We start from the raw sequence: 237 nt of genomic DNA on the forward strand, positions 1-237 counted from the left end.
GAGTACGCGCATGTATCTGTGCCCGTCCGTTTGTTTGTGTTTTTGAATAATTATATCTGAGAAATCAATAAACAGCAAACCCCTCAAGGGCCGCGTGTGAGCCGTATGTTGGACGATGACACGCAGGCCGAGCTGTGCCCTTGACGCGAGAGCAAGTTGGACAAAAATGCTTAATCTAAAAGAAATTACTTTTACTTTAATTGCTTTTAAGGGTTGATAATATGTTCTGAAAAGACA

Source organism: Penaeus monodon, chromosome 23 (assembly GCF_015228065.2).
Source record: "Penaeus monodon isolate SGIC_2016 chromosome 23, NSTDA_Pmon_1, whole genome shotgun sequence".
Lineage (NCBI taxonomy): Eukaryota > Metazoa > Arthropoda > Malacostraca > Decapoda > Penaeidae > Penaeus > Penaeus monodon.